Raw genomic sequence first — 14,999 nt, forward strand, 5'->3', positions numbered from 1 at the left:
GTACAATGCTTTTTTTCAGTAGTAGACTAAGGATTTATGAAATCCCTCGCGGTGCTTTGGCACAGCCTCCATACCTTTCCCCTAAGATAATTTACAGTTTGGGTTCTTAGACCAAACCCTAGGTAAGTCAGCGAATTGACCCTTCTTAGAGTTTCTTCCTAGCGTTTGTTCTTGGGGAAACCTCTCAGCTAACCGAGATCACCCTGCCATAGGACTCAATTCGACGGAAATCGATCCACCCGCTTCCCTCTATGGAAGTTCTTAGTTATCTAATTACCTACCACATTACGTGAAACATATAAAAACAACTTCATTAATTAAAAAGAATCCTTTTATGCACAGTTTTTTGTTTGTATACTCACAGATATACAATCAAAATAAAACAAATTCATTGATTATGTTCCATAATGTGTGTTCTCCCGTCCATATAGGAGAAAATTTAAACTTTTGTGTGCTACCTCATTCGGTGCATCTGTACATCACCAAGATCAAATCCACCTATAGCTAGCATTTTTAGGTGTCCCAAGTAGAACTTGGGCCATACAAGGGACCAAGTAGTTCCTAAGTGCGTAAAGGATTTACTAGCTAGATCCCCCTTGGCACCTTAACCACATCCTACTTAATATGATCCTTGCTAGGAGACCTCTTGCCATCGGAGTTGGTCCATGCTTCTGGGGCAATAAAAATATCCCCTCTTGGTATGGGGATTCAAAACCTATCCTTAGGGGAGGTATATGTGTAATGTACCCACCTTTATTACGTGATGAGTAACGTTTTAGTAGTCGCCTAGATTTTACCTCCTTGCCATTGCCATCCGTACTCTAATCACCCTAGGTCTATCCCATAGGGAAAGTGTCCTACCATTACCCACGAAGGACCAACCTGAAGGTTCCTAATTGGCCTAAGCATCACCTATTAATAACTATCTCACATCCGAAGGTGTCCTTTGAGAGGCTTCTTATCCAGAAGGAGCAACTGCCATTACCCTTGGTTCATGGATTACAATGATTTTTTCCAGTAGCAAACTAAGGATTTATGAAATCCCTCACAGTGCTCTAGCATAGATGTTGTATCTTTCCCCTAAGATAATTTACAGTTTGGATTCTGAGACCAATCTCTAGGTAAGTCAGCGAATCGGCCCTTCCTAAAGTTTCTTCCTAGCATTTGTTTTTTAGGAAACCTCTCGACTAACTGAGACCACCCTGCCATAGGACTCGATTCATTAGGAATCCATTCACCCACTTCCCTCTATGGAAGTTCTCAATTATCTAATTACCTACCACATTACATGAAACATATAAAAATAGCTTCATTAATTTAAAAGAATCCTTTTATGCATAGGTGTTTGTTTGTGTAATTTACTCACGAAAATACAATCAGAATAAAACAAATTCATTGATTATGTTCCATAATATGTGTTCTCCTACCCATAGAGGAGAAAATTTACCATTTCATGTGCTGCCTCATTCGGCGCATCTACACGTCACCAAGATCAAATCCACCTATAGCTAGCATTTTTAGGTGTCCCAAGTAAAACTTGGGCCATACAGGGGACCAAGTAGTTCCTAGGTGCGTAAATGATTTACTAGCCAAAGCCCCCCTTGCACCCTAACCACCTCCTACTTAATGTGATCCCTACTTGGAGACCGCTCGCCATCGGAGTTAGTCCATGCTTCCACGGCAGTAAAACCATCCCCTCTTGGTATGGGGATTCAGCACCTATCCTTGGGGGAGGTATAGGGCTCCTCAATTTATATATGTTCCAATATTTAATTCAATCAAGATCTAATCTAGAAAATCACAAACAAGATTGATGTCTTCAAACAGTTATGACTTCAATTAATCATGTAACTTTCAAGTGATGATTAATCTAGTAGCAATCAATACTTGAATTTCACATAATGAACTCTTTCCCTTGGAATTGAACTAAGGGTACCTAGATTTTGGGGTCTCTAACTTCCTAGTTTAAGGTTTATTCTTGTAACCAAGTTTCTTGGCCTTAAGTCAATTTCTTTAATATAGAGATATTTTCGATCTTAAAATCTTCTATCAAAGCTTCTACATTAAACTATATCCTTGACTAATTGCTTAAGATTCGTTCTTAATAAATCCGTCTTGAAAAATTCCTCATGATTTCTCTTGAGTTTCCCTAACAGTTTCTAGCCTATAAGATGTTCTAATAATTTACCAAGTGAATACTCTAAGATTACAGTATTTCTTAAGAGACTTATCTTATTTCTATTGAATTCGGATAGAAATTTTTAGAAAAAGAACCGATAAAGGGTTGTTATCCGCGCCCGTGACTCCTTAGTGACTCCCGTGCTCGCAACTCCAATTGTTGGGGCCATTCATGATTTCTACTTTTGAATTCTTTTTCTTCAAGGCCATAATAGAAATGTGATTCGTAGAAGAGGAAGAACACAACACTAATACCGATTGGCAAGGGTGTAAGACTCTCAATGATGATGATGATTATGGTAGGATTCAATGATGTAGGCCTCGCGGATGGTTCTTCTTGCCTCGTGGAGAGCAATACTTCTCTCTCTCTAGTGGACAGAATAGGGACGAGAGTAGAGGTATGACTTCTAACCGGATGGATAGAATAGGATAAAGTTCTTCATTATCTTCTCTTCTCGGATTAGAGTAGAAGAGGCTGAGAGACCTTCTACATATCCTCCTCCTTGGGTTGAATGGAATGATGTCTCTTCATCTCGTGGAATACAGTCTCCTCCTTCTCAATTAGTGTCTTGTCCTCATCAAGATTGGTCTTGTCCCCCTTCCTGGTCATCCCCAAGCCCTCAATTTATAGTTTTGCAAGGGGGATAAAAGAAAGAACGCTTGCTTTTTAGCTTTTTTCGATGGCATCATCGATGACAAAGAGAGAATGCTTTCTTTTATCTCTTCTAATTACATCATTGATGACATCAGAGTGGGAGTTCCAGTTTTGTAGCGTGAAGATAAAAATTTATGAATCTATGGGCGAGCACCACATGGCGCATCGTTAGGCGGCCATCACTCCAATGCTTACGACCAAGGCGGTGACTAAGGCATAGACCTTGACATACTTGGAAACGGGCTATGAAGGCTTCATTGGCACTGTTGGCTATGTACGAGAAGCTCCCACTAGCTTGTAGGAAAATCTTCTTGGGAGGTCACCCATCCGTCCAATGTCGTCACCCAAGTGTAGTTAACTGCCAAGTGACTATCCAATAGGCTAGTTCTTTTTGTTGTTCTATACTACAAACATAGTTTTAATAAGCTAGTCTTAGGTGGGTCTCCCAAGTCTTTTCTTTCATGAACTAGCATACAATACCTCATTAATAATAATTATTATCTTCATAATGAGAGTCACTTTCATGAATCAATTTTCTTTGGAATGTATATGCACATCAAAATAAACTAAGTAATGGGGACATTACATTCTTCCCTCCTTAGAGAAATCAAGATATCCTCATCTCGAGAGAAACTAGGGGTATTCTTTCATAAGGGTTACCTCATCGACCCAAGTGGCATCCTCTTTAGGATAATCCTTCCACTGGATGAGATATTCTCTAAGGGTCCTATTCCTAAGGATTCTTTCTTTTACATCCAAGTTCAAGTTCAAGTAAGCCTTGGCTCGGCATTACTATTAAACTTCAAGCTCCAGTTAGCTGTCTTTGGTGTGAATGGTCCTAGTGTGACCTTAGGTTGTACTCTGTTGAGTTATGACTGACAATAATGATAGAGTGTGTGTGAGAGCTCTCTGCTCTACACTATTGGCTCCAAATCTTCTCACACTTGCATCATGGTGATTGTGGTTTTGGCTGAGAGCAAGTATAACCGGGAGCTGAATATGGATTGCAGTCAATGGAAATCTCAAGTAAGTGGTATGTAGTTGAGATATTTTCTCATCAGGGCATGTGAGGTATTCAAGGGAGTCCACAGTGTTGAGTGTTGACTAGTTAAGCACCAACCTGGCATTCCTGGCCAGTGAGATCAGCATGGACAGCAACATGGGCAGTTAGGATTAGCATGGACTACAGAAGCGTGACCAGTCTAGAGCAAAGAGACATCAGCGTGGACTGCATAAGCGTGACCAGTCTAGACTGCATATAGTGCGCCTGTTTTTTGGTTCATTGCATGATCTAAATGCAAAGATGGTGCCTATTCTTTCTCCTGTTTACCAATGTGGACAGCAATAACACTGAATTGTGATAATGCTTGATTGCATCTTGTGATCTTCTAAAGAGAATCTAATGGTTGAATATAAGCACTTGTGTATGCTTGTCAAAGTCAAGGCCAAGCAAGGGAAAATCTGTGCTTCATGGTCTGGTTTGACACCTAGTTCAGAAGTAATCCAGATCTGCAATGTATGAGATTCTTGGTGAGCGGTGAAAGTACAATGCTTGTCAAGCAAGAATGCTTGAGTGGTATGTCACATGCATTGACCAAGGTTATGGACTGAAATGTATATGTTTTCATAGCTAAATTTGACTGGAGTATGAATGGTACTATGCCTTGGGAGCATAAGGCACTGGTTCATGGAGTCCTTTGGCATGAGATTGAGAGCCCATGTTTATTAATGGAATGCTAAGTCAGTGATCAAGTTGTGAGCTATAAAAGAATGATTGCTTGGAGTTTATGAATCATCCTGAGGGCTGAATACCTTCTAAGAATACAGTGTTTGCATCATGGAGGTAGTGCTTGTGTTGTCTCCAATGTATGGGCAGCACTGCTGTCAATAAATCAAGGTTCTCTTTGTCTACAATGGGTATATGTGTCAATAGTTGGTTGGCATCGTTGTAAGCCTATTAGAGCTTAATGGCTACAATTCAAGAGAGTGACATGATTAGAATCTAAAATGTCCATCCATATTCAGTGATTAATGCAAGAAGGAATAGAACTTGGAAGCTAAGCACAAATGTTGGCATTGAACTTGTCATGCAACTTATGTGGTTGAATATTTGGGCAAACAACTTGAAAGAATAGTTGCATGTCATATGTTGTAAAGAAGTCTGGATAGGTTGTTGTTTTTTTTACTGGAAATAGCTCAATGTAGCATTCCTTGATGTTCATACATGCATGAATTCTGCTATATGATTATGCCTTGCTATTTGAGTTGCTATGAGCACAAACTATGAAATAAGGTTGTGTTGAATACTGCAATTCTCTGCAATTTCAGATTGCTAAAAGTTTTTTTTACATGAATACAAGAAGCTTGTGTTACTATTATGATCACAATGCTTAAGTGTTGATGCTCAACTAAGAGTATACATGTTGGAACACGTTTGGACAAGTTTGAAAGCTTAGATAATGTGTATATTGTAGTGAATTTACTGTTGAAAACAGAAGGACTAAAGCTGTCCTAAACATATAGTGAATAGAATAATTGTTTTGACCAAACTGTTGTTGAGAACTGTCATTATATTGGAAGGCTGAAACAAATCAGTCACAAAAAGCCTTGGTTTGCAAGGAGTCAAGCAGAATTTGCAAGGGCAAATGCAGACAGAATGGACAACATTACCCAGATTGTGGGGGAAAAGCTCGACAACAACAATTATGCCATATGGAAGTTCCGCATGGAGAATTTCTTGATAGGGACATGCAATTGGGAGCTAGTGATTGGAGTTGAGGCTGAACCCAACATGTGAAGGTATCCAACACAAGACCAGCTCTGCGAGCTCATCGAGCATGGACGGAGAGAGCATGCAGGGTTTTACATTGGCTATCCCTATGTATACCAGATGCAATGGTAATGCAAATAATGAATTGCAGCTCTCCTAAGGATGCATGGGACATTTTGATCAGGTACTATGGCACCACTATAAGTTCCAGGAAGATACAATTAAAGCAAAAATTTAACGACATGGAGAGAAAGGACAGTCCCATACAAGACTATTTGGCAGAGATCAAGACCATTGTGGATCAGTCGGCATCTATTGGTACTCAGGTTGAAGATGAAGATATGGTTGCTATGACTTTAAATGGCTTGGGTCAAGAGTATAAGTCTTTTGATACTTCTGTGTCTGTGCGGACTGAAATGCTAGATTTCAACGAGCTGATTGCATTGCTTATCCATGAGGAGGTTAAACTTGTCTTGGCTTGGGTATAGGCTCTATTAGTCTTTTGATACTTCTGTGTCTGTGCGGGTTGAAATGCTAGATTTCAACGAGCTGATTGCATTGCTTATCCATGAGGAGGTTAAACTTGGCTTAGGTATAGGCTCTATTAGTACAAAAAACTTGGCTTGGGTATAGGCTCTAGTAGTACAAAAAGCAATGATGCAGTTTTTTATTCCAATCAATGGGGCTGTGGCAGTCGTGGTAGAGGCTCTGGTTCTAGCAGAGGAGGCCAACAAAATGCATCCTATGTCAATAATAACCAGCAGGGATCAAATGCAAGAGGAAGTGGAAACTTTAGAGGCAGGGGGAGATCTAGCTCTCACGATAGAGGGTCTTGGCATTAGCAGTGCCCATTTGACAATCCGAATAAGGATAAGGATTGTCATTACTACTGGAAGTATGTTCATATTACAAAGGACTGCTAGAAGAGATCGGATACTTTTCTTGATCGTTACTTAATTTAGCCCTCGATAATAAATGCAGAGATGGAGAGTCCCATCCTTCTTTTTCTGAAATAACACTGGAGCTCCCTAGGGTGAGTTACTGGGTCTAATGTATCCCTGATCTAAGAGCTATTTGAGTTGTTCCTTTAGTTCTATGGCTTCTAGAGTAGACATTCGATATGGTCACTTTGCAACAACTGGTGCAGCTCCTGGTACTAGCTTGATTTCGTGGTCGAATTCTCTTTGTGGTGGAAGTTTAGTTAATTCTTCAGGAAATACGTCAGCATATTTCCTAAGCCACAACAATTTATATTTGGCTTCTGTATCCTATTCAGTCTTATTTAATTTGATTAAGTATACAGGTGACCCTTTTCTTAAACCTTTAGCGATTTGAGGAGCTTTCGCTAATTGAATCTTTGGTTTCCTTGCTTCTCCTTGTGTGGTTACTTGTTGTCCTACAAGATTCAAGAATTTGACTTGGTCCTTTCCACAATGAATATGAGTGTCATTGGGAATTAACCAGTCCATTCCTAATAGGCACTCATGGGCTCCCAAGTTCATCACTCTGAATTGCATGTTGGTTTGATTGGCACCCAGATTAAACTCCACCTTACTTGTCTGTTGTGTTGAGGAAACTTCTTTTCCATTAGCTAACTTAACTATTAGCCTAGGTGCATGCATTGGGTCTATGCCTAGTTTTCCGGCACACCTTGGTGATATGAATGACTGTGTGCTTCCACAATCAATCAAAATTTTAAAGGGTTTACCGTTATAGGTTGATGGTGTTTAAATCACTGAGAACAATTTGGTCCCTTCTTGTTGAGAGAGGTGTGAATTTTTTCTCTCTCCATGTTGGTTTCCAAAGTGGGACCTTCATTATCTTCTACTTCCTTGAGGGTTATGCCAAAAACTCTTCCTCTATTGTGGTTGTCGACTCTAGTCATTACGGAACTTGCTTTGGCATTCGTTCTGTCTGAGTTTTGGGCATCACCTTTGTATGTGGCCAGGTTTGTTACAATAATAGCACCTAAAGGTATCCTTATTACCACCAGTAAAGTTCTCCACCGCTGATGTCTTCGCCTTCTTGCTATTAGCAGATTGGAATTGACCTTGGGCTCTTTTTGCATAGCCTCTAGTTATATTTCTGTTTTGGAACTTATTATTCCAAGGCTTATTGTTTCTTGGTTTGGACTGGAGCTCCTGTACAATTGGTCTTGCCCTTATCAATGTGTCTTAGAGGTCCGATGGATGCATTGCTTCAAGCTATCTATTCAGGAGGGGATCATTCAATCTGTGGCAAAACTTGGATACTTGCTGCACAATATCCATAGACGGTGCATACTTGAGAAGTGTTACAAACTTTGAGTAATAGGCTTTCAGTGTTATTCCAAGTCGATTTAGACCAAAGAATTCATTCATCTTTTGTGTGCAGTATGCTGGTGGGAGATACAGGCCTCGCACTGCATCCTTTAATACATCCCAACTGATAGATGCTTTGGAGATTCCTTGTTCTTTACACCATTGTTTCCACCAAATTCGGGCTTCTCTTGTTAGCTTTAACTTTCCAATCATTGCTTGATTAGCTAGGGTAATTCCACCAGCAATGAAATAATCTTCCATGGACTCAACCCATATTTTTGCTTCAACCTCAATGTTTTTGCCTTGGTCATCAAACTCAGGTGGTTTGATTTGCTTAAGCAAGAACTTCTTTTCTTGGATCTCAGCAGCATTAAAGGTAGGAACACCTTCCTGTGGTATCGTAAGATTTTCTCTAATCACCTCTACGAATGTTATCATACAATTTATCGTATCTTTTCAAAAGGAGAAATCATTTCAGAAGGATAGAAATACTTTATATTAAATTTTCATAGAAGGTTACATCATGATAGAGTTTTTCAAATTAACTTAAGGAATCTAACCATGGATTTCACATATATTTAGTGACTCATAATTCTTAATTGCTAGAATGGTAACCAATTTCATATTCAATGGATAGACAAAATAATTTCTTTTGTTGAAGGGGAAAAATACATGGTTTATTTTGGGATGGCTGGTTATTTGGGAGAGAAATTTTCCTTAATAGAATCTAAGCATGGCATTTGGATACATCCATTAGGTAATAATCGGGCTTTGAAGAATGAATATCTAAAAATCAGTACTTTAAAGGAAGATCAGGAAGTCCATCTTTGACGTAGTTGCAACATTTAGAGCAACCAACAACTATAATTCGATCCGCTGGGATGATCTTTGTGTCTTCCTCGTAAATATATCAATTTAGTTTAACCTCACGGACTCTAGTGAATAAAGTTGAATCCACTTTGGCTTCATGGAATAAATAAACCTTTACGACTTTGAGATTTTCCATCCATCTTATCCTCTTCAATTTGGTCTGAAGGAAGGCAAGACAGTTTGCATCGATATAACAATATCCACCACTTATCATCTAGAATCTTTCCTTGTATAGTGGAGAAGGATCATAGATGTGATCCAGAATCCACATTACTTGCATTCTCCATCCATAATTCGGAGAATGCATTGCCTATGTAAACATTGCTCGAAAGACTAGGAACTGCTCCCAATCTTTGTCTCTCTGGGTAGGATAAAAACACATATTAGAAAGGGAAGGGAAAAACAACTCATATCTCAGGCTACAATTACCAAGTTTTTTATCTCTTTTGGCTTTGATACCAGTTGTAATGTACCGCCTTTATTACATGACGAGTAACATTGTAGTAGTTGCCTAGAGTTTACCTTCTAGCCATCGCCATCCATGGTTAGCCAAGAGGTTTCCCCAAAAACAAACGCTAGGAAGAAACTCTAGGAAGGGCTAATTCGCTAACTTACCTAGGGTTTGGTCTCAGAGCCCGAACTATAAATTATCTTAGGGGAAAGGTACGGTGGCTGTGCCACAGCACTACGAGGGATTTCATAAATCCTTAGTTTGCTACTGGAAAAAAGTGTTGTACTCCATGAACCAAGGGTAATAGTAGTCTTTGCTCGGACAAGAAGCCTCTCAAAGGACACCTTCGGATGTGAGCTAGTTGTTGACAGGTGACTGTTAGGTCAATTAGGAACCTTTAGGTGGGTCCTTTGTGGGTAATGGCAGGATGCTTTCCCTACAGGATAGACCTAGGGTTATAGAGTTGGACAAAATCTAATCATTATAGTTAGAGTATGATGGCGATAGCTAGAAGGTAAACTTTGGGTGACTACTAAAACGTTACGCATCACGTAATAAAGGCGGGTATGTTACAATAATTCTACCTTATAACAGTTGGTATACATTTAATCCTACACGCTCCCTTTATCTTTTATCCTACTCTCTTTTTTTAACTTTTTGTACTTTTTATAGAATAGATTTATAATTCCTAGTTTTGACCCTACATACTTATATATTGAAATGTCTCATTATATATACTTCAAAAATAGAGATATATAATGAAAAATAGGACACATACCCACTATAGGCTCGAGAACAAGCTCGGGCACAAATTTCTCATGATGGTACTTCCATGCAATCTTGTTCAAATATCATGTGCTCTAGCATATAGGCAACCATGAAACCAAGATGTCTAAATTTCTAACAAAAGAATAGGTTTTTCACCAAGTTTTCACCTTGCCTACCTCCTCCTCCCCCCAATATTCTTCTTAATTTTTGTACAAAAAAGAGAGTAGGATTTTAGAAAATAGAACCCCTTTTTCATCAACAAATGGACTTTTCTTCTCTCACCCTTGTTCTCCCTCCATTCATCTTGATTTGACATTTAAAAATGGGGTTTCTCTAGTTTAACCACCTATGCAATATACATTCACAAATATCATTTGTTTTCTCTTTGCCCCCACTCTCTCCCACCCTTCTTTTCTCTTCTAAAACCAAAGGAACAAAATAGAAGAGAGGAAAGCAACATGCAATACTTGTACACAAGATACATTGCTAAAGTTTAATTCTTTTTATCTTCACCTCACTCTTTCCTCTCCCTCCCTCTCTCTTTCATACAATTTTCATAATAACAATGAAAAAAATAGCTAAAAATCAACCAAAGCAACCTACATTGGATGATTCTCTCTCTCTCTCTCTCTCTCTCTCTCTCTCTCTCTCTCTCTCTCTCTCTCTCTCTCTCTCTCTCTCTCTCTCTCTCTCTCTCTCTCTCTCTCTCTCTCTCTCTCTCTCTCTCTCTCTATGTGCGTGTGTGTGTGCGTGTGCATGTGCATGCGCGTGCGTGCGTGCATGTGTGTGTGTGTGTGTGTGTGTGTGTGTGTGTGTGTGTGTGTGTGTGTGTGTGTGTGTGTGTGTGTGTGTGTGTGTGTGTGTGTGTGTGTGTGTGTGTGTGTGTGTGTGTGTGTGTGTGTGTGTGTGTGTGTGTGTGTGTGTGTGTGTGTGTGTGTGTGTGTGTGTGTGTGTGTGTGTGTGTGTGTGTGTGTGTGTGTGTGTGTGTGTGTGTGTGTGTGTGTGTGTGTGTGTGTGTGTGTGTGTGTGTGTGTGTGTGTGTGTGTGTGTGTGTGTGTGTGTGTGTGAAGAAGATAAACAAGACCTTGAAGCCATGGTTTTTAAAAATGTGTGGAAGAGATAATCAAGAAAAAGAAGGAAACACGAATGAAAATGGAGGAAAGAAGGACACTTATCTCAGCATGTTGCACACACTTTCTTGGTTACTATAGTTGTAGAAATGAATAAAGATAGAAAGTTTTCACCATTTTTATTTTGCACAATGTTGGATTATGCATCAATATTAGCATCAAAATGTTTGTTGGATTTGCATTGGTATATTATCAGAACATATTTTGATGTTTGCATCAAAATATGTCAATGCATATCAATGGACATTCTTAAATTCATGTCAAGGACATTCTAACACATTTCAATGCAAAGTTACCAATCATGTGAAAAACACCACCATACTATCACAAAACTAGTGATGGAATCTTTACTACATATAATGAAGGAAATTTAGAATGGGAGTATACAACATCTATGCAAATCTAAAAGTCCAACAAAAGAATAAAGGGATTGAAAGAAATTTGTAAGGACAAAGGAAACACTACAAACTCATTGAAAATAGTAATCATGGAGTGATGTGGTTATCTTACTTGATACTGATCTTCTAAAGGATCTATGTGAAGTAACTTTATTCAAATATACTTAAGTGGGCTTCCTTCTATTCAATGGAAGAGTCCATTCTAAACTCTTTTTCAATAATCCAGATGTTCATAGTGATCCTAATCTTAGAATCACAATTCTCGATATTGTATACTCCAACTAGGATGGTGCTTTGGTGCCTATTCTTTATTTGCCATTGGAGGATAAAGATCATATTGTTATTTGATATGCTTATACACATGGGAGTGTTGCAAAAAGTAAAACTAAATTTGATCAAAAGTTTAGCACATTTCCTAAGCATTTATCTGAACATACTGCTTTTACATGGCCTGAAATGCTATGTATCATACAAAAGCATTGTACACTAAAATTAGTTGTCTATATGGTAAGAAATTCATTTTAAATGAGTGCTTGTGTTTAAGAGGACTTAAAGTCTTGATATTTATCTTATATACTATCATGTTTGTAGTGAATATTTGCTCTATAAAGGTTCATTGTTTTTAATATAGCATGAAGGTATACACCAACCATGAAGTCAATAGAAAATACCAAAACCAAATGAAAGCAAGCAAAGTCCACATAGAGGAACATTGAAACCCTATGAGGTGAATATATAAGTATGATTACCCTTACAAATATTGGACATCTTAGAAAGTCAATTGCCCCAATTTTAAAGGATAAAATCTCTAGTTTGGAAAATGACAATAGTGACATTGATCATGATGAACATAGGGAAAGAAGATGCACTAGAAGTAAAGTTAGCCTTAGAATAGCAATGCCCACATTTAGATGAAAGTAATGTTGTTGATAGTAGAGAGGACATGCATCATCTAGTTCAACAAGTGAATGGATAAAAGCCAATGAACAAATGGTGCAACATAATAGAAAAATGAAGACAAATTAATATCTTACAATGATGAGGAATCTCATAGTAATTACTAAGTTTCATATGATTGATAACAATTATATTCTTCTTATAGTTTTTTAATATTGCCTTTCAAAATTAGGCTACTTTTGAGGAGGACCATTCTAATAGAATGGAGACAATTAATCCCTTTTAATACAAACTTTTGAAAATGGACTAAAAACATATGGTTTTGAAAATTCATATGAAAAATAGGTAACTTTTAGGGATTCTTTGAAAAAAAATTAAATGTTTCTCCCAAGATGAAATATTGAACAAAATGTTAACTATATTGTGTTCAAAAGTTATTATTTGCTCCTCTATCATTGTTGGCCTCCCAAGCCCATTGAGATGGATCCTCCATTGTTGGACCAAGATTATTGTCATCAAAGAGTTACTGTTCCCACATGGAAAGTGATCACCCTTGAAGCAACAAATGAAGATGTAGTGGTTGAGGAACTTGAACATCTATGAGATCCCCCCCCCTTCCCTCCCTCCTTTATAAGAACTTTAGTAGTTCGTTTAAGAATAGGGTCTATAACTTTGATAATTATTGATAATGTGCTTCTTGCTTCACTACATGTGACTATTTCACAAAGAACATCTTAGGACTAGAAATAATATTCTTAACCTCAATCACATCTTACTAGACTAGATTATTGATGTGTTTCTCCTTGCAACACCTTAGCATAGTTCCAATGGAGGATATATATAGCCATGTGGATTACTTCAACCCAAAAATTTGTTGGCAATCCTTCAGAATACACTATGCAATCTCCATGATAATGCATTTCATTGATCCATGTCTCCATTTTACATTGGCATATAGGTGGTGCTTGATGTCATTATCCTTAAAATTAATTCTATATTGTAATACACAATCATCTTGTTGGATTTTAATTATCCTCATCCATTGGTACATAATTTATTCACCTCCTTGTTTCTTTCATTCTCCACAAGCCTATTCAAACTTGCCAAAAGCTTAAACCCACATTGAGAAAGCAATACATAGCACCTTTGGTGGAGTCTTATTACTCTTCATTGGAATTGACATTCTTTGTTACTTGTCCATTAGACAAGCTTCACATGCTTACAATGCTTCCTTACTTAGGTAATTGTACTATAATCCTAGTCATCTACATCTCTTTGACTATAGCAAATTGAATGTGGCCAAACTACTTGTGTTAAATCTTACTAGTGCTAACTAATCTTCCAATGATTGCTTGCCTAAATTGACATGTATTAATCCAATGAATATATGGTATATCATCAAGCTAAGGATCCATCCTTCAAAATGCTCACAAAGGGGGCTATTAGGTCTCGTGGGACCCCTGAGTGAGGCTGATATCCTAGCCTCCATGAGTGTGCACTAACCTTAAATGTTAATTCCCATCCAGGGGGTGGGGGGGTCCACATTATAGAACATGTAAGATACGGAACATGAGTTGAAAGAAAGTGTAATATACTCAGTAAAATTTATAGGATTATATTTACAAAAGGCATTTTTTAATTACAATTTGAAAAAAGTCCGTAAGTTTAGTAAAGTAAAAGGGGGTCATTTTAAGGCCTTATAGCATGTAAAGAAAGGGTATTCTTATTACCCTTTGAATGCATGTTATTTAAATGATTTCATATAAGTGGACCCCCCAGGTTTCCCATTTGCCCAAATGTTCTAGTCCACATAGGCCATCTCATAAGGGTAGACCCCTTCTTAATACTTATGTCTATATTGGAAATCCTATCCTCAAATTATGACTTCCCATCATTTGGGGGCCTTACAGCATTGGGCAGTTGGAGGTAGAGGTGGGGATTTGAGAAACCTACAACATGTCCATCCAAGATGCGGCATGACATTTCCACTTTTCAACTAACTTTACCTACATTTCATTTTATTTGTTATAACAAATTGATATACTACTAAGTTACCCAAAGGGCTCCAAATAAATTCACTTCATGACTAAACTTCCCAACCTAACCTAGCTTCTAGATGCTTTCTTAAAAAAGACTCATCAAAGCATATCCTCACAATAAACATTAACACCTAAAAAGGCTTTAACAATTTACACAACTACCATTAGTTTGTCATTGGAGGCATCTAATCAGCATATGCAATATTAGGGTTATATTATCTACAAAAGCTCCCCCCCCCCCAATTCTTCTCTAGTTTCCAAGTCTTAAAAGCCTTACACCTTTGAAATCCAGAGTCATGGTACTTCATTATATTTTTCTCACAATACTTCTTATCAAGAAGTACCAATACAATTATCTTTAGATACTACTTACAACAAATATAGCCCAAATTGAATTTCACAAAGTTGTGGTGCTTCATTAGATATTTTTCAAGGTACTTCTTTCTATCAAAAATTACCAACACCAAATATAGTCCAAATTGAAATCCATAAAGTCATGGTGCGTCATTAGATAGATTTTCAAGGTACTTTTTATTAAGAAGT

This window comes from Lygodium microphyllum, chromosome 9 (assembly GCF_053477565.2).
Source record: "Lygodium microphyllum isolate KBCC chromosome 9, Lygodium_microphyllum_v1.1.10, whole genome shotgun sequence".
NCBI lineage: Eukaryota > Viridiplantae > Streptophyta > Polypodiopsida > Schizaeales > Lygodiaceae > Lygodium > Lygodium microphyllum.